At 36.8% G+C, this 24,285-nt stretch overlaps 1 protein-coding gene and 1 long non-coding RNA gene across 3 annotated transcripts in view; both read left to right on the forward strand.

The window, feature by feature from the left end:
* LOC134760309 (uncharacterized) overlaps positions 1–20,406 on the forward strand; it is a 46,678-nt gene extending 26,272 nt beyond the window's left edge. Inside the window, exon 2 of the long non-coding RNA XR_010137630.1 lies at positions 14,046–20,406. This is a non-coding gene — a long non-coding RNA (uncharacterized LOC134760309). The remainder of the gene's footprint in view (positions 1–14,045) is intronic.
* The window catches only part of ZNF407 (zinc finger protein 407), a 472,287-nt gene that overhangs the window by 89,204 nt on the left and 358,798 nt on the right, over positions 1–24,285 (forward strand). The window lies entirely within an intron of this gene.

The following is a 24,285-nucleotide window of genomic DNA, read 5'->3' on the forward strand; positions in this document are numbered from 1 at the left end:
AGACTCCTTGAAAGAGTAGCCTCCGAGAGAAGAGATTTACTATATTATCCTTTAATAGTTTTGGAAATCAGGTAGAAGTAGTGAGTTCTGTGTGTTTTTACCTTATGAAAAATTGTAACATTATATAAGGAATTAAACAAAGATAATTCAAGCCACTGTTAAATTAATATCTATGTGTCTTTTCTTAAATTAGTGCTAATGGTCAGTATAACTCAAACTATTTCAGATTTGGAATTTAACTTGCACTCATTTATTACAAAGTCAATACTCATCTTAGAAATTAAAAAGAATAGTAATTATAAGGTTTTCAAAGAAAAGTACTAATGTTATGACCCATCTAACATCGTATGGTTTCAAGAATGCCATGAAAGTGATTTTTTTTACCTTATATTTATAGTTCATAGATAGCTTATGCTTCTTACTACTGTTAATTAATACTTTTGTAGTAATTATAGAATGCTTTAAATATATATTATTATTCTGAATTAAAAAGATTAGGCTTTAAAAAATTAATTTAAAAGGATAATAGAACGGACCTGCACTTTAGTAAATTCTTTAATAAAATGTTTTTTAAAAGACCATCAAAAGCTAGTTTTGTTAGAACACTTTGTTTCTCTGTGGAATACAAAGTTCCATATAGCTTTTCAGCCTCTATTTTCAAGTAAAATTTGATTATAGTTATACTCTCAGCAGTCATTGTTTTCCTTAAAGGGGTGATTGCCTTTGAGAACAGATTCTCTAGCAGCTTACATCTCAGTTACACGTTGCAAGGTTGAATGTTATGCTAGCCAGTGAAAAGAATACACAACAAATAAATTGTAAATAAAAGTACATAATCAAATATAGATGCAAAGTATAAGATATCTCTCTGGATGCATTGGATGTAGGAGCCTAACAGATATCCATGGGAACATCTCAGCTCTGAGGTGAATTTCTTATGACTTGACAGTAACTTTGTTAATGAATTGGGAGGCAGATCAAAATATGATAAGTCTGTGGCTTGCATTTGTCTTCTCTTACCAATGTCATTGGAAGAGCAGAAATTCTTAATTTTGATGAAATCTAACTTACCAGTTTTGTTTTATGGTTTGTGCTTTTGTATCTAAAAACTCATGGTCAAATTCAAGATCTCATAGATTTTTGTCTATTTTTAATAGAAGTTTTATTGTTTTAGATTTAACATTAAGGTCTGTGATTTATTTTGAGTTAATTTTTGAAAATGTTATGTGAAGAATGGATCACTTTTTTAATGCATGTGGGTATTCAGTTATTTTTTACATTGAGTCTACAGGACAGCTTAGAGGGACTGACATCTTAACAATATGGAATCTTTCAATCCATGAATGTGGTATATCTTTCTTTTTTTTCAGACGGAGTCTCGCTCTGTCACCCAGGCTAGAGTGCAGTGGTGCAATCTTGGCTCACTGCAACCTCTGCCTTCTGGGTTCAAGCGATTCTCCTGCCTCAGTCTTCTGAGTAGCTGGAATTACAGGCATCCGCCACCAAGCCTGGGTAATTTTTCTATTTTTGTAGAGATGGGGTTTCACCATGTTGGCCAGGCTGGTCTTGAACTCTTGACCTCAGGTGATTTGCCCACTTTGACCTCCCAAACTGCTGGGATTCACAGACGTGAGCCACCGTGCCGGCCTATATCTTTCTATTTTATTTAGGTCTTTCATTTCTTTCATCAGTGTTTTCTGGTTTTCTGCATACAGATCTTGCACATACTTTGTTCGATTTAAGTGGAAGTATTTTATTTTTCTTGGTCTTATTATAAATTGTGCTTTAATAAAGTTCATTTCCACTAGCTAATTTCTGCTATATAAAAATACATGTCATGTGACCTTGTGTTCTAGGATGAATTAATTCTGGTAGCTTTTTTGTAAACTATACTGTACCAACGTTTGATAGTACATTCTTGTTATTGTTAGCTTGCAAAGAGTCATTGAATTGTCATCCCCTTGCATTGTGGTTGCAGTCAATGAAAGTTAGAAATAATTGATTGCAGCTGCATGGCTATTTAATGGCAATGCAAAGCAACTGTCCATATCTCTTGATTCTGCCACAAATGCTTTATATACTCACCATTTTATGTTTATGTGTTCTGAGTGATAGTATTGTGTTTTAAAATCTCTAAGCAGTGTTGCCATTTAATCAAATCATTTATGGTAGGATTAGATAGAATTGAAAGCTTCCACTTCAGGATTTCCTTTCCACTGGCTTGCCTCAGGAGCTGAAGTTGCCCATGTCAAAAGGAAAATGTCTTACAAAGGAAGCATAAATCATTATGCCTTACAAAGGAAGCATAAATCATTATGTTGTTCTGACCTTCATATTCCTTACTTTTTCAGAGATGCACTATTTGTAGGTTGTGATGGCAGATAACAGCTGGGGGCTTGAGAGATAGGGCAGGACAGGTTCAGGCATAAGTGGGCCCAGGTGGGATGCTGCCATGGTGGGAACCTCATCCAGATGTCATTGTGAGGACACTGGGCACCAAGCTGTGCAGGCAGTATAGGAAAATGTGGAAACAGACACCAAAAGGAGGTACCTCCGAAAACCTAACCTGGGTATGTGAATTTTTTGCTTAGTTTACCTCTGAAAAAGAGCTAAATTGCCAAACACTTGTGATGTTATCTTAGATCAATACTTGTTAACAGAGATACAGATTCATTATGCTAAAGTTAAAAAAAATTCCCCTATATATAATGGCACACATGGTTTCTTTGTTAAATTATGTCAACTGCATTCTTTAAGAGAAATTTTAGAATTCCATAGACTCTTCATAAAGGACCCTATGGATGAATAATTCCTTTACAAGGAAACATGCATAAAATGAACAAGGTTAGAAAGATGTAATTAACCACATGGTATCTTGAGATCTTAAGGGAAATAATACTAACACAATTAACAGAACCTACCTCGTTAGAAATAGAAAACATTTGGGGGAAATGTCATCCAGCTGAATTAGTTTTTTTTGTTTTTTTGTGTTTTTTTTTTGGTGTTTATTATTTTTACCAGGAAGTTTAAAACATAATGGCCTTTTAGCCATTATGATATTTGATTATGTGTTATGATTTTGAAAATCAGAAAGAATGTTAGGGCAGGTATCCCTACCCTTGAGATTTGAAGTATTTGTGATTTCTTTTGGCAGTTAAAGAAAAATGGAGCATAAAGATAAAGTCAGGAAAATTTGTAGGACAAAGTAGCTTCCAAAATTTAGATATATTTTTCTTACATAGTTTAGCTAGCATTTCATTAATATTTTCCTGTATTGCCAAATGATTAGCAAAGTGGTAGTCATTGATTTACTTGGAGCACCCAGTCATATATTAGTCTGTTTTGATTTTTATTTAGAATCAAACTCTTGGTTTCAGTTAGAGCTGTTTTTAGTTTATTGTTATACCTTGAGAAGGAATCTCATAATTAAAAATTATATTTATAGTTGTTCAGCTTTTCAATACTTGTGGAAACAATTTTTAAAAACCAATATTCTTCGTATGCTTCAAAAGAAGCTAAACTTTTTAATTAAAATTAGGAAAGGCTGGGCACAGTGGCTCACGCCTGTAATCCCAGCACTTTGGGAGGCCTAGGCGAGTGGATCACCTGAGGTCAGGAGTTCGAGACCAGCGTGGCCAACATGGTGAAATCCCATCTCTACTAAAAATACAAAAATTAGCTGGGTGTGGTGGTGTGTGCCTGTAATCCCAGCTACTCGGGAGGCTGAGGCAGGAGAATTGCTTGAACCCAGGAGATGGAGGTTTCAGTGAGCCGAGATTACACCATTGCACTCCAGCCTGGACGACAAGAGCAAAACTCCGTGTCAAAAAAAAAAAAAAAAACATAATAAAGAAAAAAATTATCTTTCGTATCTCCAACATTCAGTCTCTTTATATGTAATATTCCTTATTTTATTTTAGTATTACCTTTTCTAAAACAGCCATTTATTGTTATCTTTTATTTCAGCACTTCATAGTGTTTGATCACTTTGGCTAAAAATTTTTTTTTTTTTTTTTTTACAAATTTTATTGATCTTTTTAAATAACTAGCTTTTGGCTTCATTGAGTTTTCTCTTTTTGTTCATTTTAAATTTTATTGATTTGTACTCTTTATTATTCCTTTCCTTGTATTTAATATATATTAATTTGCTGTTCTTTTCCCCATTTCTTAGGATTAAAGTCTGAATGATTTATTTTAGACCTTTTTTCTTTTTCTAATTTAAGCATTTAAAGCGACAGAATTCCCTGTAAGCTCTGCTTTTGTAGTATTCAAGATAATTTTTCTTGCTGTTTTGGGTGTTGTGATTTTTCTTGCTGTTTTGGGTGTTGTGATTTTTTATTGAATCATCTGAGGACCAGTATAGACTGAAGTAAATAATATTTATGGGCCAAGTTTGTCAGCTCACGCCTGTAATCCCAGCACTTTGGGAGGCCGAGGCAGATGAATCCCTTGAGCCCTGGAGTTATAGACCAGCCTGGCCAACATGGCAAAATTCTGTCTCTACAAAAAACAGAAAAATTAGCCAGGTGTGATGGTGCATGCCTGCAGTCCCAGCTGCTAGGGAGGCTAAGGTGGGAGGATCACCTGAGCCTGTGAAGTCGAGGCTGCAATGAGCTGTGGTTGCGCCACTGCACTCCATCCTGGGTGACAGAGCAAGACTCTGTCTCAAAAAAATAAAAAATGTGTGTGTGTGGGTGTGTGTGTGGAAAAAAAAAATATATATATATATATGTATGCCTGATGATGGATGTATGTCTTCTTCAGTCAAGGCCATTAGCGTGGGGCCTCCATTCAGTCTAGTCAGGAGTGGAGCTGTGTTAAGGTTTTGGTGGTGTTACCTTCAGCGTCCTGACTGTAGGTTTCAGCTTCCTTTTAGCTGTTTTTATCCTTTCATCAGTGCAGGAGCTGGTGTTCCAGTGGTTTTTCTCAGTGTTATTGGTTGGCTCCCAGCTCTCCACAGGCCCCGCATGCCTGTGTCTCAGAGGGCTCTCCTTCCTTGCTCGTGACCTTGCTTTGGGTCAGTGGCAGTTGGTGGTTGCTGTGCTAGATTCATAGTTGAAGTAGGGAGGCCCTCTCAGGAAGGCCCTGAGTGCCAGAGCCTCGTGGTTGGGGCTTTCTCAGAGTTCCTGCCCGTTTTCCTTGACACCTTACCTCAGCCTCGTGTCTTTGTTGGTCTCGGGGAGGAGTTTCCTGCTTCTCCCCTAGCGGTAGCTGGTATCTCACTTAAGTTTTTGGTCACAGGATGAATTCCTGCCCTGCCCCTGGGGTTAGAGGGTGTTTTCTTCTTCTGTTCTTCTCAAAGATGTAGTGGAACTGCCTTGTGTTCTGGAGCTGAGAGGCCTTCTTAGCTCTCCCCCAGAGACAGGTGGAGTGGCCTCCACCCCTCCCCCAGAGCAGTGTGTCTTTGCTTTTCCCTGGGGTTCGAGTGTGGTTGCCCTTCCCCTGCTGTGTGGGGCTTTTGCTTCATGGCAGAGAACTGCCTGAGGTAGCAGTTTGGCTTTGTGCCTGTTTCTGCATCCCAGAGGTGGATTATCTCAGTTTCCCCACATGCCCCTGTCTTTCTCATCTGTGCCAGTAGAGGTCTGGGCAAACACCTGTTGACTGAGTGCCCTGTACTGTGGTGCACGTCAGCTCACTGTTGGCTTTTAACAGTTTGTTGCAATTTTAGCTGATTTCTTCCTATCCATTTGTGCAGTGGCTGTACTTTCCTCCACCCAAGGTGACATGTACATGTATTTCTTCTCCCCTTGGAAGAAATCCCCCTTGATTTTATGTAGATTTGAGTTTATGTGGTTGCTTTATGACTTCAGCTTTCTGATGGGCTTGAGAAAAGTTAGACTTTTGCAGATTATCCGACTCTTTCTCATTGTTAGCATGGGAGTGATATAGGTTTCTACATCTGAACATGCATACATGATAATATGTTTCACTTTTATTTATTTCAAAACGTTTCCTAATTTTTGTAATTATCTTTCTTGGATTATTTAGAAGTGTGTTTAACTGTTTTTATAGTGGGCGTCTGCTGGTGATGAATCTCAGCTTTTATTTCTCTGAAAAAATCATTACTTTCTCTTCAGTTTTGAAGGAAATTTTTGTTAAGTGTTCAAGGTTGAGAGTTTGTATTTTCCTTAAATTTGTCCTGTCATTTTCTTCTGTTCTCTATTATTTTTGATGAGAAGTCGTTTTGTTCCTCTGTATATATCATGTTTCTTTTCACTAAGATTTCTCCTTTTTAGTTGCTTTTCAGCAATTAGTATTTCGAAGTACCTTGGTTTGCTTGCTTCTGTGTTCATCGTGCTTGAGGTTTGTTAAATTTCTCTGATCTGTGGGTGGAATTTTTTCTCAAATTAAAAAAATTTCAGGTCATTATTTCTTCAGATTTTTTTCTGTTTGCTACCCTATTTACCTATCTCTAGCCCTTCTCTTCTGGAATTTCAGTTGTGTATATATTAGCCTGTTTGATATTGTCTCATAAGGTACTGATTCTGTGCTCATTTTGTTATCTTTCGGTTATTTTTAAACTTTTTTTGTATATAATGACTATTTTAAAGAATATGCTAATTCCATCATGGTATAATCTCTAAATTTATTTCAGTTGACTAAAGTATACTCTTGTTCATGGGTTACATTTTGTTGCTTGTTTGAATCTCTGGTAGGTATTGACTGGAGGTGGATATTGTGAATTTTGGGTTGTTCTGTGGTTCATTTTGTTGTCCTCCTTTAAAGAATGTTGGATTTTTTTCCTGGCAGTTATGTAAGTCACTCGAGAATTTTCTTGATCCTTTGGAGGTTTGGTTTTAAGTCTTTTAGAGCAAGTCTGGTGTAGACTTCACTCCAGGGATAGTAAAGCTCAATGTTAAGGTGTGACCATTTCGTGTCTCTTCCGAAGTACTTCAGGTGTGTGAAGAAGAAGAATCATTCTGGCTGGTCAGAACTTGAAGATCACTTTATTTGATCTCTTGGAATTGTTTAGTTTATAGCACCCTTTATTTTTTTTTTTCTTCTTTTTTTTTTTTTCCTGGCTCCAAGGAGTTTCACCTCATGTACGCATGACTCAGTATGCAGCCAAGGATTCATAGAGACTCCTATTGTGAGTGTTGGAGCTGTTTGTTTGGGCAGCTCCCTCCTTTCTCATTCTCTGAACACCAAGTTCCAACTGATTCATTTTTGTCACATGTAGTAGGTGATACACTGTGCTCTGGCATGGGTCCCTGCACTGTGCTCCTGAAGGTGCTCTTGGGATACATTCAGGGTTGCCACAGGGCTCATCTCCCTTGTTTATCTTCTTCTCGTCCTATTCTGTGCATTGTTCAATTTCTGAAAATAGTTGTTTGCTGTGTTTTGTCCAATTTTCTGGTGGCTTACTGTGGGCCCTAGTTCTCTCATGATTGGAAGCTTACCTATATACTTTGTAATTTCTGTACCTATTTCAGTCTGTATTTTCATTTGATAATCCAAAGTATTTTATCATACTATAGAGTTATACAATTCTGTATAATGGTATTTCATATATTCTAAATAATATATGACACTGATCTATATTGTTATTCTCACTTTAGAGGGGATAAACCTGAGATAGTGAAAGAAGCCATATGAATTTGGTTTCTGGTCTGCAGTATACTTTAGCAACTCTGATTTCCTTTTGAAATTCTTTTTTACACTTTTTATAAGAAGTTATAGAAGTGGGCATCAGAGTTACTTGCCATCTTAGCTATTGTTGACTCTTCTTTGTCTTCTTTGTCAGATTGCTTATAAGGATTGCTCTTGGATAAGAGATATGGAAGATTTAGAAAAAAAATTAAGTATTAATGTATGTTGCTGAAATTAGCTGTTTTTTGTGCCTCCTGCATAACATGTATGCCCTTGGACTTTGAGGGAAGGTCTCATTGTTTCTTGATGGGGTGCAGTACCCTGCTCCGTTCTTCTAGTAGTCAGGATACAAGCATGTGGCTTGTTAGAACAAGTGCTAAAAATACACTGTGGTGACAATAGTGTTCTGGTTATGTGCACCAGCTAAGACTGGTTTTTTTCCTTCTTCATTCTTCCAAGCTTTTTTGTTCTAGCATTTTTAATTTTTTTTTTTTTTTGGCCTGATAGCACAGCCTTTTCCTGATTTAAAGAAAAAAAAAAAAGCCCTTGATGTCTTCTTCTGTATATGACATCCCAATTGGCTTTCCATTCCTTACACCTAACAACCCTATGTGGTAGAAGGAATGTCTGATTTGGAACTAGGATCAGTAGTTATCTAGTTACATAAATGTATAGATGTATTTATCAGGTCTTCTCTTAGCCTTCACGAAAACACACTTTTTCCCTTTCTTCCCCATGATTTTGTTCTAAGTGTGTTCATCTGTTCTCCTTTCGTGATTGGTTTTCTAATTTGTGAAACAGAGATACAGTAATTTTTCTGTATCTATATTGTTGGCATGTTTTACAAGCATTTAAAAGAAGAGATCTACATAAATATATTATGAGCCTACGGCGTAGTGTTTCTTTTAGGTTGATGGAAAGATGGTCTTCCAGTCAGGATCTTCTTTAAGGTTAGGGTATTTGGTGTTACATAGGAACTGTGCTGCTAGATCATTACTGGCTAGTTTCCCTGGAGAATAGAGTGCTTCGGAGTATGACTCACGTGACTTTACAGTCCAATCAATGTAAGGACTGCTGTTCAGAAACAATTGCTGTGGTTCTCCTAGGGCACATCTCCAAGAACGAGAATTTAGATGGACACAACGTGTGCTGGCTATTGGTGTGGTGATGAGAATAGAGCCCTTGACAGGGAGAGTGGAGCAGAGGTCTGTTAGCTTGTTACTTTTGGTAGTTTTAAAAATTAAACTCCAAAAATAATTTATTTTTTCCTGTTCTCCCAAATTATGTGATCATATAAAGTCAAATAATAAACAAATGCATACTTTGGAACATGAAAGTTTCCTGTTCTCCAGAGAAAATCACTCTAATGTAACTAGTTTTCCTTCCTGACAATGCTGCCAGGCATGCTGGATCTAATGTTGAAAATATTACTTAGCAAAAGAATGGAAATTTAGATGCAAAGCTGTTTTATTTTGAGCAATTACTGTATTATAGTTCTGCTTATGGCTGTGAAACCATTGATCTTAAGATTCCTCCATGGAACTTTTCTTAGAGGTTCTGTTTCCCAACAAATATATCATAGGGTTATAATGTGTGTGTGCGTGTGTTTGTGTGTTCACACACATACATACACAAATATACATATGAATATATGTATGTATGTATTTTATTTAATCAAAACTGGCAGTGGGTGCTGATGAGAGGCTTTGCGATGTGGTAGTAATATGGAAACTGGTACAGCGTGGATGCTCTTGCTTCCTGGTAATGATGACAGCCAAACATCTACAAGGCTGCAAGGTAGTTTGGAGGCGGGCTGTGATATTACAAGCATCCTTCACAGACTTTTTTGTTAAGTTTTTCTCATCTCATCATATGGAGGTTGTATGGCACATAAAAAACAAATAAAAACACGGTTAGAAAACATTATATTGAATAAAATAATAACCTGCAAAGTTTATTAAAATATGCTTAAATTTTTTCAGAAGGTCTGCAAATGATAAGGCATAACACTGTTAATTGCTGCTTTGGAGAGCTTTGTCCTGAGAGGCAACTAAACAGTAGAGCCATTCAGTGTAGCACTTACTGTAATAATAACTTTAAAATTTTAATTGGACCTCTCTCCAAACTCATAACTTGACATGGACGTTTGCATTTCCCTTATCAACCTTCTTGATTCTTCTCCATTCACATTAGCTTTTTCATTTTCTATTAGGTGGGCAATGTTGTATTTCCTCCTGTGCTCCTATGAGGAGAATATATATCCTTTGGCACATATGCTAGTATGGGTCCCCATAGTTTCCAAAGAAAAATAAAATACAAATTAGCTTTTAATATGAGTATGATAGTCCAAAATAGCTGCATTCTTTTTTAACTAAAGTTTGAGAGACCGCTTTGTAGATAAAGTGATTTCATTGTGCTTTCATATTCAGGCCTTCAGTTTTCCAAGCATTGTCTCTGAGCTTAAATTATTTAAATTTTAATGTCAAATTAACATGGCTGTTCGTTTTATAGAATATAAACTATTATGATTGCTTTCATATCTGAGATCATAGAGAAATCATATAATACATGCCAGTGTCATATATTTGTGCCATAGAATTGTTTTATATATACTATCTTTACTGGCTAACATTTAAGCAGAAAGCACATCTTGAAAAAAAACTACTTAATTAAAAATTAAACGATGAATTAAAACTTAAATTATGCAAAACTAATAAGCTACATTACCAAGACCAACAATTAATACACTACAATATATTCAGGAAAGATGCTAACATTTTAACATTTGTTTTATGTTAGAATTGCAATTTGCAGTGCATGCTGTTTTGAAACATTTATTTTGAAGAGCTCAGCATGTCTGAGTTAAGGCATAAATCAATGACCTAGGATTTTTAATGGTTATAGAATTTATCATAGATTATAATTCTCCAGAATACAAACAGCACAGAAGAAAAAATCCAATTGTTTTTAAATCAGTGGCAACATCATATCAGCATATTTGATTACATTTATTTATTGTAATGTGCAGGTCAACAGTGCAGAGATGCATTCAGTTGACATCATCCTAAAAGCGATCTATTATTTTATTTGATAAGATTGTTTTTCCTTTGTTCATGCATAATGGATATAAATCATAATCCTGACAGTTACCAAGGGTTTGAACTTCAGGGACTTTCTACAAATGAATATTTAACAAAAACTAAGGACTTCTGCGCTTAAGAAAATATGAGCCATTTAAAAACATTCTATCTTGTGATTCAGTAAAGCAGAACTTCAAGTGTACATTTTATTTTAAGATGGACATATCAACATCTAGACTTATAACCAGCATAGCTGAGTTAGTCATTTGTCTCTCATCTGATGGTTCATACTGTTGTCCTTCTGAGCTGGTTATATGTATAATGTGTGTATGTTTGATGTTTGCATCTTTTAGACCGAGCAATCTCTAATGTTTGGTAGGAGTCCTCCATATGTGTATGCGAGTGAGGGGAGCCTTTCCAGGTCACCCTCTCTCATTCATTAATCCCTGCAGGGGACATTCACGGTGTGTCAGGTGTTGAGCTCTTTGCTCGGCACTCAGCATACAAAGAACAAAAAGGCTCGTTGGGCCTTTACCCTCAAGAACATATGATTTTAGTACAGAAAGATGAAAACTGAGAATTGTAATGTAGTATGGTGAGATTATTCCTGGAAACATGCCCAGAGTTTCTTGAGGTCACAGAGGTAGCACCTGAGTAGTCGGGGGAGGTATAAGTTGGGAAGGAGTATACTCACTGGGCCGTTAATGCTCTTAATTTGTTCTCCTCTTACTTCCTCCCCCAAGCAAACAAAGAAATAATAAATACCAATATTTAGAGGAATTGGCCATTACCATAGTGTAAAATAATTTTTGGAAAAATTTGAATTTGTTGTTTTTGGTAGTGTGCCCTTTAAAAAGAGATTTTCTCTAATCGAAAAGCAGCGAAGAACACCTAGCATTCCCTTCTCTCTGCTTTCATCCCTTCCCGCTCTCTCTCCTCTCCCAGGTTTTTTCTGAATCATTTATTAACCAATTTTTTTAACGTTCTGGCACTGCTCACGTTTCAAATATCTTTGGGTCCAATTTCATACGAGTAAACAAATATTTTCTTCTGTATTTCATTGCAAAGATAAGATCTGCTATGGACACAGTTCAGTGCAAAGTGAGTAGATATGCAGGGATGCCTCCAGGAAACGTGATGATGTATGCTTTTCCTGGTACAGGTTTTGTTTTTATCCTCATTTTTATGAAAACATTCTTGTCAATGATAAAAGTTGGTTTCCTGTGTTATTAAAAAAATACAATTTAGGGGAGTGCTAGGGTCTGTTAACTGAAGGATGCTTGCGTATGGGAGGCCAGAGTAGCTATTTTGGATAAGATAGTTGTAACCTGAGCTGTGTCTAAGGGATTTTGGACAGTTTTGAGATTTTAAAAATGTCTCCTGGTACCAATGTTGGAGTGACCAGTTTCATTTGTTGGCAGAGGAGGGGAGAATTAGGGAGGCACACAAGGATGAGGCCAGCTGCTCCAGTGAGTATTTTACAAGTTAATCCTTACTGTCCTGCTTGCTAGCCTTGGTCCTTAATTTGCTAGATTTGGACAAATCTAAGCAGACATTTTCCATTTGTTTTATAGGTTTATGTTGAATTGTTTTCCTGTTTGGTGTGGGATTTTCTACAGTTAAAATATTAAAAGGAATATTAAATCATACTTTAAGTAATAGGTCCAGTAGTATGACACAAATTTTCTAACATCTTTGTAATACTTATTTTATTGAAAAACTAGAAATAATTTGTGAGAGTTGGTTCTCTGGAGACAAAATTATATGCACATATTTCTCTTAGTAAATTAAAGTTGCCCCTAAAATGTGAGTTTGTATTATTTAAATGATCATTGCCCTTGACATTTACAATAAGATTAGTGCTGTGTTCCCATAGCATAAATATGGTTACCATGCTTAAAAAAAACACTTCAAACTTGTAAACTTATTTATACTTTTCAGTCAGTGCTTTTCCTAAGGACATTTAGATAGTAAACTATGTTTTGTTGAATGGAAAATATTTTGTTCTACTTTGTGAGGTTTATTAAATTTAATATACCGCTATTTTCTAAATCCTCAAATTATCGCAGAGGGAAGGTCCATGTGAAATAAGTTTTAAAATACATTAGTATACCTACATTTTAAACCTTTCCCTTTCTTTGGAGAAAGTCCTAGATAAAAGCCACCTAATTAGTTTATGGTGAGCAGTTTCTACACTGCCACTTATTTAGCATTTTCTTTAGGTCAAGACTGTCTTTACTGCTTTCTAATAAGATGGTAGAAAGCTGCTGAACATGTGCTTTTGGCAAAGAGTATCAGAGGTGTGATGTCACTGCATGGTGATGCCAGCACTTTGCACTTTCCTCCAGCAAGGGCAGGTGGAGCTAACTTTATTATTTCATTTCCTCTAGTCTTCTCCCCAGTTCTCTCTCCCTTGAGCCCGACCTCCCCCCAATTCTAGATCTCAGCTATAATTTCTCGATTAAAGTTCATTCTTCTCAGCCTTAACTTTATTCTACAATATTCTTTCTGTGATGACAGAGGAGACTTAGTCCCCAAACTGTGTTAGTTTACAGTGGTAGAAATACTCATTTCAGGAGAGGAGAGAAGTATAATTGGGACCAAATGTAAATGTTTTTTGTCTAGGAGTTTAGTCTTGGTCATCTTAAAGATGAAAGTACTGGTTTGCTTCTGGAACCTGTTCTTTTTTCCATTAAGATTCATCTGTCAAAGATTGGAGCGTATTTATTAGTATTTCGGTGGTACCAGGCATTTAGTGGGAGCTCTGGACTGAATTGTGTCCCTGAAAAATTTGTAAGTTGAATTCTTAATTACATCGTAAGTTGAATTCTTAATTACCAAATGTGATGGTATTTGGAGATAGGGCCTATGGGGGTAGTTAAGGTTAAATGAGATCTTAAGGGTGGGGCCCTAATACTGTAGAATAAAGACAACAGACAGCTGTCTCTCTCCTCCTCCGCATGCACACTTGTCCTCACAAGGCAGAGAGACCAGGGTTCCAGCATAGTTGGGTTCTGGTGAAGGCTCGCCCAGGCTTGCAGATGGCGGTCTGGCTCCAGAGCTGTGAGAGTGTTAATTTCTGTTGTTTAAGGCTCCAGACTGTGGTACTTTGTTATGGTAGCCAGGGCAGACTAAGACAGTAGGCAATTATCACGTGCGCTATTTGGCACCAAAACTAGCTTGCCCCTTGGATCAGTGTGTTGAGCAACACGTCACAAAGAAATAACCATTATTACAAACTGTGAGTTAACAAGTTATTTCAAAGATTGGTCATCCTGTGATGTTTTTATTTTCCTTTACGTAACATTTCCTGCTACCTATAAGTTTAGCTCTGGAGTTGAATTCTGTGTTTCATGCTATGTATGTATATCATAGACAGACAGGCACAAGTCATAAGGCACCTGGGATCAAGAAACAAACGAGTACCAGAAAGCTTCTCCTGCTTCCTTCTGGTAATCACCGAGGCCTCACTTCCCCCAGCTACCATGGAAGGTAACTATTACAGTTAATTTTTTATTCAACAGTTTTGACATTGGTTGTATTTCTTCCACACGATGGTTTTTCAATTGAATCTAATCTTAGACCCTGATTTTTGCCTCTTAAAATATTTTTTTCTTTCATTCTAGCTGCTTTTATATTCTTGGCCTTTGAACTGTTAATAATTTAGGCTCCCCTGTCACCCCTTCCCCCAACATGTAGTTTGTGCATTGCATTGTAAAGAGAGATTATTTTACAGATTTCAGGAAATCGATTTCATAAGCCCTTATAAATAAATAAAATGTTTGCATCAGCTTTATTTTGTGAATCTTGAATTTCAAACTTAAAAGTAGAGTTTGTGGTTTAATTTGCTTATGTTTCAGCTTGGTATGCACATAGTGCTCTGTGGGGTGCCATTTCAGCTACCATTATTATACTGAAAATATCTCTAACGGAGACATGCCTGTGAATATTCTATTTTTGAATGCTCTTCTAATGAGGTATTAGATCAGAGGTGGCATTACATTTTGGAGAGGCTGCTGATAAATGCAGTTTGCATATTATAATATTACATTGCCTTTTCAGTTGGTATCCACTGATATGACAGTAGTTCACGGGTCAAGAAGGAATCTTAGTTCTGAGTTAAGATATGGAATGAGAAGGATGTATGTGTTTTATTCGTGCACGGGTCAGTTTTTCCAGTCAAGTACATTTTTGGTGTTTACAATGGAAGTTACCCAAAATATGTAATTTAATAGGGAAGTAATTCATCTTTTATACAATAGCTGAAGAATATTGACATTTATAAAGTGAGATAAATATATATGATTATCAGTGTTTATACTGATAAACACATATTACAGTATTATCAATATTTTTGTAATTATAGATATTTTACTGATTCTTCTAATATAGTGAATATTCTGCTTTGAGTAGAAAAAGACTATAAGGCATGTAGATATTTTTGAAAATATTAAATATTTTGAGTTCTAAATTGAGATACATTTAGTTCTTCTATGCATTGTTTCCAGTGCATGTAAATGAGTTTTATATATTGGTTAACTGGTTTATCAATCAGAAGCAGCATAGCATATACTCACATTTATTTATATATAAATATATATTTCCCTATAAACATTGATATGCATACATATATTCAGGCACACATTCATACATGTACATATATACTGATACATAGACATGTACATGGGTATATTACAAGCAGTTGGCTATATGCAGTTGTATCTGTTGGTCGAGCAGTCTTTCTAAGACTATTTTAAATGCACGGGAAGAGGAGATATTTGGAACACAGGGCAAGAACAAGACCAAGTGGAACCCACAAGCATGACCTGGAGCCTGTGAACATAGGCAGAAACCCATGTCTGTTCTTACTGCTTCAGACCCTGATGGTATAGGTTTCCTGTAGAATTTGGGGCTCTTCTTCCAGGAGCATAACTTACACATGCCTGGTCTAGTGGTTGGAGAAACTCCTAATGGAGGTGGAGCAGTTGCAGGGCTAGCCCCTGCTCACCCAAATGAGGTGACTCAGCAGAGAGGCGAGGTGGTGTGAGAGCTACAAGTGATTGCTGCTTGTAGCAGCCTTCTTCATTTCTCACAAGAACCTGCCTCATGTCCCACCCAACTAGATGTGTAAGGAAAGAGAATTCTGAGAAATGTAGTTCACAGCCTAGATGAAGTGACCCATTATAAAGCTACCACAGAGAGTTTTAGATCTCTCTGTTTCCGTGTGTGTCTCTGTCTCTGTCTCTCTCTCTCTCTTTTCTGAGATGGAGTTTCACTCTTGTTGCCCAGGCTGGAGTGCAATGGCGCAATCTCGGCTCACTGCAACCTCCACCTTCTGGGTTCAAGCAGTTCTCCTGCCTCAGCCTCCAGAGTAGCTGGGATTACAGGTATGCACCACCACACCCAGCTAATTTTGTATTTTTAGTAGAGATGGGGTTTCTCCAGGTTTGTCAGGCTGGTCTCGAACTCCTGACCTCAGGTGATCAGCCCTCCTCAGCCTCCCAAAGTGCTGGGATTACAGTTGTGAGCCACTGTGCCCAGCCTAGATTTCTTTTATGGGCTATGAGATTCATTTTTTTTTTTAACTGAATATGGTAATGTTTTTAATACATTATCAACAAGTTATATTAGTGTGTTCTGCCCTATTAGCAAATGATGTACTAACAGAAATCCCCAGACTGTTTCTAAATGTACAGTTTTGTTGATTAATTAATCATTTAATATTCCTAGGTAAGTTGAGGTATGAGGTGGTAAATGTTAATATGCGCAATTTCTTTACTTTATCAAAATTATTATTATATTTTCGTTGGACCACTGGAAGGATCTCTATTTTTTATTTTTATTTTTTTGCATCTCACAGATAGTCATTCATGCCATGAAGTTAATGACACAGAAGTACGGTAATGTTCCATGTTCTCATCTTACATGTAAGGGACACCAACATTTCATCTCATGTGTCCTCCAAGTAAATCTGGTCAGGGATGGCCATGAGGAGGCACAGACCCATAGCTTTCTTCTTCTGTCACCACTTCTGATTTTGTAAATGATGAAGCTCATCAGCCCATTCCTCCCTAAATCTTCTGGTAAACCAGGCCATCGCTGCGCTTCATGGGCATCCACACATTTTCAGTAATTCTTTGAAGCATCTTGGCACAGGACATAGTGCAGGCTACATCAGGGTCCCATAGCCAACAACTAGGGATCTCTTTTATAGAGCACTTCACTCAATCGAGATGTGCTGTTAAACAGGATATAATTAAATACAGGTACAATGGGGAAAATGAAGTGAAAAAGGTCAGTTCAGTAGAGTTTAACTGTAACTATCAGGTCTGTGGAGCTTGACACAGATCTGGGCTCATGGCGAGAGGGACCTATAGAAAGTTGTTAGATCAGTTTTCTTTTTAATACATCACCTCAGTAAGGTTTGCAGGTTTATAACTTCATAAATAAATGATTCTTTTATTCTCTTAAAAAATAGATTATCACAATTTCTTTAATACTAAAACAATGTTGGCATGGAAATCATTTACATAAATGACATCTTGATGGGAAGCATAAGTTTGAATTTTGTCGCTTAAGTTGCTGTGCTCTTTGCATAAGTAGCTTTAGCAAGATGTTTTCTTGCATTAGAAACACTTAGTGTTTCTGCATTAAGTGTCTTGGTTTTTTTTAGAGACAGTGAGGGAAAGGGATGGGTGTTGGCATGGTACTAGTGAGTTGCAGATACACCCATACTATCATGTATTGAGCCTTGGCTCCTAACAGCAAATAAGGCAGAAATATGTCTCAATAATAGTAGGCTTGTATGCTTTTACATGAAGATTCGGTTTCTCTTTATCCCATATAGACCCCAGTGTTAGGATTAGAAGAGTGACCCTTCCCTAGTTGCATTTTAATATTATCTAAATATCATTTAATATCTGAAATATATTCTGCTCAAGTTACGTCTTGCTGAGTTTCTTCCACAGGAGGTTAATGGAGGATTGATAAATATAGACATGGTGTTTTGACTTGAGAAAAATACATTTTTTTTTTTTTTTTAACCAGAAAGTCCAACAGGCTGATAAGGTACCCTTGAATTAAGCTCAGGGAAGGTAGGTAGATTTCACTTTTTGTCTGCTTCCACTTGTTGAGGTGACTGAGTAGAGACTGTTGAGAGAGATTCTGAGGCTGTCTGTGATGTCATGGGGACAAAAGCCCACGATAAATCAGTGGCAGCATGCACACCACTGACTGGCCATCTCTGATTTGGTTGAATAGGACTCTCTTTGGAAATCTGATGAAAATGCTGAATTGTGCAGATGCTATTTATTCTAGAATGACTCCTTAAACTTATTAGATGCCTTAAAACAACTTATTCAGATAGAGTAGATAATAATTGTAATTAAAACGTCTTGTACCTCTATTCCACATCTATAGCTTTATGAATATGTATTGGTAGATTAGACTATTTTTGAATATAGCTCGCTTTGTTTTGAATGTAGTTTGTTTATAAAAAAACATTTTTTTAGTGTAACAAAACTCAGAATTTATTTATGTTGATGAAATTGGATTTTTTGTCCTTTATTAATGATTAAGTAAGTAGGGATATATTTAAAAATTAATAGCATGTGTCTTATAAATAGAAAACAAATACTGGACATTTTTGACAATATGAAAATTAAAAGAAACAGGTTAAATAAGGTCTTGGTGTGAGATGTGAACTTTCGTTTGCAGGTGAGAACAAACTATGCATATAAAACACAAAACTATGGTTATTATGTATAGATCAAAGAGCGGTCTACATTGTATCCTAGTACTCTATTTGCACTGAATTGTCTATGAGCCAGTGTCCTTGTCAGCTACTAAAGGTCATTTTCTGTTTTTCTTTTTCAACTAAAGATTAGGGCTGAGGTAGAGCCAAGTGTCTCATTCTGTTTCTCCACTCTCTCTTCCCCCTTAGTGAGGGTATTCATGTACATATCAGTGCACTGTGGTTAGTCATTGTCATGGAAGTTTTGCATATGGTGTGAGATGTAATATGCTGACAATAAATTATGCAAAAATGAGAATTCTACTGCAAAAATTCTTTAATTTCAAATTGTTATAGAATTTTTATAGGATTCTTCACCTTTTTCATTCTAGTTCACTGTCTTTTCTGCTATTTACTAGTCTTTTGTTCAGAGCTTTCACTTTTGTTTTGGAAAAAACATAGGAATTGCTTTTATTATTGTTCTTTGAGAAATATTGTATTCATTGTTCACCTATCTGTAATAAACTCTTAGAATTAAGTGCAGTTGATAATGATTGCCTTAAATCCTGGTGGGTGAGATGATCCGTGTTACCTGGATTTGGTCAAATGGGAATAATGTGTATTACCCCATGAATTTGGATGCTCATTCATTTGTTGTCCATTCACTCAACATGTATTTATTCAGTGCCTCATTTGTTTCAGGTGTGTGGTTCAGCGCTGAACAGCACTGACCAAGTCTCCACCTGGAACTCACCTTCAAGTTTAGGGGTGTCAGAAAATTAGCAGCAGCAACAAAAACAATGTGAGAGAATGTCAGGATGTGATGAATGCTTTGAAGAAACATAAAGCAAAGGGATTGAGAGTGATTGGGGATAGGGATGGTTCTTATTTTGGGTAGGGTGCTTGTTGAATTTGACCTTTGTAAGGCCTATAGAGGCAGGTGAAAACTCACCTCGGAAAGATCTTCCTGCCTCATTCTCCGTGATGGACACAACGCTTCAAGTGCTCATCAGCTCTTCCCATGTCCTGTTTGTGCTTATGCACTTTATGGCTTTTCCCTCAGCTGCACTGTTCATTCCACAGGGGCAAAGACAGCAGCTTTTTTTTTTTTGAGATGGAGTCTCACTCATTGTCGCCCAGGCTGGAGTGCAGTGGTGCTATCTCAGCTCACTGCAGTCTCCGCCTACCAGGTTCAATGATTCTCCTGCCTCAGTCTCCAGAGTAGCTCGGATTACAGGTATACGATACCACGCCTGGCTAATTTTTATATTTTTAGTGGAGACAAGGTTTTACCATGTTGGTCAGGCAGTTCTTGTACTCTGGACTTCAAGTGATCCGCCCACGTCGGCCTCTGAAAGTGCTGGGATTACGGGAGTGAGTCACCATACCCAGCTAGCAGTTATTTTATTTACCCAATACACTCTGAGTACATGTCAAAGTGGGTTATCAATAAGTAGTTCCTAATAAGTGAATTAATTCTTTAGTTACCTTCAATTGTAGGTACTGGTTGAGCATCCCTTATCCAAATGCTTGGAACAGAACTGTTTCAGACTTCAATTTTTTTTTGGATTTTGAGCTTTTTTTTGAATTTTTGATTATTTGCATTACGCTTCCTGGTTGAACATGCCAAATCTGAAAACTCGAGATCCTTATGCTCCAGTGAGCATATTCTTTGAGTGTTATGTTGATGCTCCAAAAGTTTCGGATTTCGTAGCATTTTGGGTTTCAGATTTTTGGATTTGGGATGCTCAGCTTGTATTTCAAGGAATCAGGTGATCATTACTTTCTTTAGAAAGACTTTCTTGTCCCATTAAAACCATCTGGGCTTTTTCTTTGGTATTAGTCTTATACTTTAAGCACAATCACTCAATGTATTATCTGTTGATTGGACTTTTTCCTCACGAAATCTGTGTCTCCTTTTTTGAGATTAAGGTTGTTTCTTCTTTACCCGTCTGTATCTCCTACATCTGGTGCAGTGCTGCCACAGGTGATGCATTCCAAAAATATTTATTGAATGAACTCCACACAATTTTAGTGATGTAAATTATAATAGCAAGTAAAATGAATGTTCAGAAACAGTACAAATAGGTATCTACTGGGAAAACCTTTTTAGTAAAACAAATGTTAGTGTAAATATGACATTAATTTTTACTGGCAGAAATCTCTGTTCTTCCTAAATTTGAACAATTTTCTTGTTGGTAAATTACTATTGTGCATGATGTCATCTAAAAATAGCCATTAGGATTTCATCGTGGTTAAATAAAAGAAACAACAAATAAAAAATCCCAAACTGGGTACTGTCTATATGTTTATATTTGTTTCAGTACAACTGTTACAATTATGTTCAAAGATAGAGTTACTGCTTTTGGTAGTTTGGTGTGCAAAATTAAATTTATATGCCAACAAATAGGAAATATAATGACTTATTTAGGCTTGTAACGTATCATTATACTATATTGAGGCATATGTAGTCATTACATCATATCACACACAGGCATGTATAGGTTTATACCATATAATTTCCTGGTAATCCCATAAGTTACTGTGTTTTATGGTTGAAGGTCTTTCTTCATAGTTCCTTGTGTCCTCTGCTCTGTAGCCTATTTACAACTTCATTCTGACTTTTGCTCAGGGTAACTATTGTGCTTTTAAGTAGAAGAGAAGCACGTTGCTTCAGGTGTATTCCTGGGACTAGTAAAGACCCAAAGAACTGTGGCCAATCAGCTTTCTGCTTGCTGACCTTTTTCTGTGGGGCTCCTTGATCAGTTTTGAAAGGGAGAGCTGGCTCCAGCCCTTTCTAGGGGAGCAGCCTGGTGTGATGGCAGGTCCAAGTCAGGCCAGGAATGTCTTCTCATCCTTCCTTGGTGGGGTCTGCCAGCTTGCTGTATGGCTGCCACAACAGGAACCCCGCACGCGGCTTGATTGGTGAGGATTTACATGTGTGCTAATTAGAGTGGAATAAATGATTGGCTGTTTGCTGCATTGCCATAAAGGGTGCCCAGATGTACACACTACATGAACATAATGTGCCCAGGCATGGCGCATCAAAGTTTGTCAGCTGCATTACCTCAGCAGGCTTAGGGCCTGTCGCAGAGAATTTGCTGATAATCGTCCCCTATGATTTAGTGTCTTACTTGGTGAAAGTGAAAGACCTCAAAATAATGCCTTGGCAACAGAATTTTTGATCCTTTAGGAAAATAACAAAATATGCCTGAACTTAACTGGGAATGATGAATAGATGACTTTAAGCTATGCATATTCAAATGATGATTTCTTATATTTTGAAATGTTTTCCAGTAAAACAAATAAAATATCAAGTAAATTGGCATAATTGAATAAATTTAATCTTTAAAAATTGCATACATATCAGTCTTTTAGATTGAATTAAGCCATGTTAAAACCACTCATGCATATATCTGATAGAAGATGTAACGTGGAATGATTTCATTAAAATTCCAAAAGCACACTTTTCTAGAACTTATCTCTACTATGTGTATATTTAAAAATCCATAATGTATCTTCTTTGTAAACGTACAGCCACCACCCAAAAATCCTTGTGTTGCATTTATGCTCAAAATCTGTAATATCTGATGACTTTGACAAGTAATTTTGTAGTTACATGTTCATAATATTGATAATGTATTAATGTACAATGATTAAATGGTTAAGCTGCCACATTAAAGTTATGAGTAGGAACATTTATCCAGCATGGCTAGGCAGGAACAAAGCCTGTCCATTTACAGATGGCATTATTCAATCTCTGTGCTCCTCTGAGATGTCAGTGTGATAGCATTGATTCTTAGGTTTGATACTGTGCCGCACTTGAATGACCCAATACAGTTCAGTGATAAGGTTAAGTTAATTACTGTATCTGTGCTATGCAGCTTTCACTTGATTACTGCTGAGAAAGATTTTGATGCCTTTTGCTTTAATTAAGCAAAAGGGAATGAACAGATATAATTGGTTTTTGAAATAATCCTGTCACTATCAACAAGCATCATGTGTTTCCTCCAACTTTGTTATATGTACTTCTAGAAGCAACATTCTGTCGGGGGAATGAAGTTTTTACATTATATTACACTGAAATGTTACCATATTACATTAATGTGAATTTATGAATAAACAGTATATTTTTTAAAGAATTTTGACCTGAAAAAAATGTCTGTTTGTAACTTCTGATAATTATTTTATATATTCATGTAAATACACTAAAGATGTCACTTTCAGTACATTTTAGTGCTTTGGCATTTCAGAAGTCTTTTTAACCCAGTTTTGAATGGTGGCAGATACATTTAACTTTAAAACAATATTTAAGTTTTCGTGATTTTTGCACGTTACCTCTGTTGTATTTAATTGATTTGACTAATCCTGCAGGGTTTATACAGATTAACAGAAGTTAATAGAAAAGTAGAAATGAAAACCTCTCTGGTGTAGCATGAGGCTTCTCATTTTATTTTTCTCGTGTAGGGGTATTGACTTTCACTTTAATTGAGATTTTTCTTACTGCTTGACTAGACACGCATAATTGTACATGTTCTTCCTGTGCTGCTTTTTAATGAGCGTATCTAAAATACGCGAGCGGTGTAGTTTGAGAAAATGTTGTAAGGTTTGACTGAATGTAAGTTCTTTCCCCCTAGCCTTTCTAGGTACCTTCCCATTCCTTTTCCCACAGATATTGGAACATTGTCAATACTGTCCTCATGGGCTGTTACAGCCGTACACATCATATCTGTGGGATTGTCCACATCACCCATCTTCTCTGAGTAATATGTTTGTAAATACACCTCACAGTGATGCTAGATTCAAATGAGATAATAAGAATGCTTTTCTTTTCTTTAAAAATTAGCAGTAAAGGGCTGCAAGTTTTAGTAATTTCTTCTTAGTATCCAATACATGTTTTCTGATCTTTATGAGTTCACAAGTTAATCAAATGAGCTAATTGTTATGTTTGGCTTTTGTTCTCTCTATTTTAAGTCAATGCAGTGAATCTGAATGGAGAATGGAAAAACTGGCTCTGTGAATAGACGAGTGAGGCTGAGCTGTTTCTCTAATGTCCTGTCAGAATGAGACAACAGTTTAAAATGAATGATGAATCAATTCACTCTGTCCATTCTCCATGGATGCTATTAATGGGAGTGGGCTGGGGAGGGGCTATTAAACTTCAAAATAAGTCGCCTAAAATTTAGATTTTAATTGGTGTCCAGTTTTAATCTTGGTTATTTGGGTTGGCAGAATAAAGCACCCTACCCTCACACTCCCCAAAGAGTGTCCATGTCCTCATCCCTGGCACCTGTGACTACATTATTGTGCCTGGCAAAGGGGAATGAAAGTTGCAGTGGAATTTAAGGTGGCCAGTCAGCTGACCTTAAAACAGATTATCTGGAGGGGCCCAATGTCATCACAAGGGTCTATAAATGTGGAAGAGGCTCCATAAGAGATGGTATGATGACACAATGTGAGAAGGACTTGACTCCGCATAGCTGGTTTCAGGATTGAGGAAGGGGCCATGAGCCAGCAAGTGTGGGGGACTGTTATCCCTTAGAGGTTCCAGAAAGGAATGCAGTCTTACTGACACCTTGATTTTAGCTCAGTCATTCCTGGGCTGGACTTCAGAACTGCGGGTCTGTAAGATAATAAATATGTGTGTTTTACTAAGTTTGTAGTAATTTATTACAGTATTTCTAATACCATTGTTATCCAAAGTGAAGTTATTCATTAGCTTACTTTATTTTATTTTTTGAGACAGAGTCTCTCTCTGTCACCCAGGCTGGAGTGCATTGGCATGATCTTGGCTCACTGCAACCCCCGCCTCTCAGGTTCAAGTGATTCTCCTGCCTCAGCCTCTGGAGTAGCTGGGATTACAGGCACGTGCCACCACACCCG

This window comes from Pongo abelii, chromosome 17, assembly GCF_028885655.2.
Source record: "Pongo abelii isolate AG06213 chromosome 17, NHGRI_mPonAbe1-v2.0_pri, whole genome shotgun sequence".
Classification (NCBI taxonomy): Eukaryota; Metazoa; Chordata; class Mammalia; order Primates; family Hominidae; genus Pongo; species Pongo abelii.